Genomic DNA, 1,488 nt, shown 5'->3' on the forward strand with positions numbered 1-1,488 from the left:
TCAAAGTCACTAATCATTAGAGAAATGCAAATTAAAACCACAATGAGATATCACCTCACACTTGTCAGAATAGCTATCATAAAAAATCAACAAACAAGTGTTGCCAAGGATGTGGAGAAAAGGGAACACTAGCTCACTTCTGGTGGGAATGAAGATTGGTGCAGTCACTATGGAAAACAGTATGGAGTTTCTTAAAAAAATTAAAAATGGAACTTCCTTTTGTCCCAGCGATCCCACTTTTGGGAATATAACCTAAAAACCCCAAAACCCCAATCAGAAAAAAATGTATGCATCCCTATGTTCAGAGCAGTGTTATTTATAATAGCTAAGACTTGGAAACAGCCCAAGTCCCCAATCAGTAGGCAGATGAGTGGATTAAAAAAGCGGTGGAACATTTACACTGTGGCATATTATGCAGCCGTAAAAAAGAGGGGTCTATTTCCCTTTGGAAGAGCACGAATAGACCTAGAAAATATTATGCTAAGTGAAATAAGCCAAACTGAGAAAGACAAATGTCATGTAATCTCACTTATTTGTGGAATCTAATGAACAAAATGAATTAGCCAACAAAATAAGACCTAAAACATGGAGGCATGGAACAAACTGACATACCTTGGTGTGGGGTTGGGGGGATGAAAAGAGATAAACCAAAGAACTTGTATACTTATATTTATAGCCTACTAGAGGCCCGGTGCACAAAAATTTGTGCACTTGGGCTTAGGCCTGCTCCCGGGTGGCAGAGGGCAGGCCCAATCCCTAGGTGCCTGCCCTGCAGCCCCTGGTTGGGCTCAGAGCAGGGCCGATTGGGGAGTTGGGGCGCCGCCTCCTGTCATGCACAGAGCAGGGTGGATCGGGAGGTTGCAATGCCACTCCAAGTCATGCTCAGGGTAGGGCCGATTGGGAAGTTGGGGCACCACCCTCTCACCCTCTGTAGGCAGGGTCGATAGGGAGGTTGCGGCGCCACCCCCTGTCATGCACAGAGCAGGGCAGATCAGGGGGTTGGGGGGTTGGACCACCCTCTGTCACACTCAAGGCAGGGTCGATAGGGAGGTTGCGGCGCCACCCCCTGTCATGCACAGAGCAGGGCAGATGATGGGGTTGGGGCGCTGCCCCCTGTCACGCACAGAGCAGGGCCGATCAGGGTGTTGGGGAGCTTCCCCCTTTCACACACAGAGCAGGGCCTATCAGGGGGTTGGGAAGCTCCACCCTGTCACGCACAGAGTAGGGCCGATAGGGGAGTTGGGGCACCACTCCCTGTCACACACAGAGCAGGGTGGATCAGGGGGCTGGGGCACTCCCCGCTGTCACACTTAGGGCAGGGCTGATGGGGAGGTTGCGGCTCCACCCCATCACACACAGAGCAGGGCCCATGGGGGGGTTGGGGCGTTGCACCCTGTCACACACAGAGCAGGGCTGATCAGGGGGTTGGGGAGCTCCCTCCTATCAGGCACAGAGCAGGGCCGATTAGGGGGTTGGGGCGCTGCCCCC

Source organism: Myotis brandtii, unplaced genomic scaffold (genome assembly GCF_000412655.1).
Source record: "Myotis brandtii unplaced genomic scaffold, ASM41265v1 scaffold2378, whole genome shotgun sequence".
NCBI classification, from domain to species: Eukaryota; Metazoa; Chordata; class Mammalia; order Chiroptera; family Vespertilionidae; genus Myotis; species Myotis brandtii.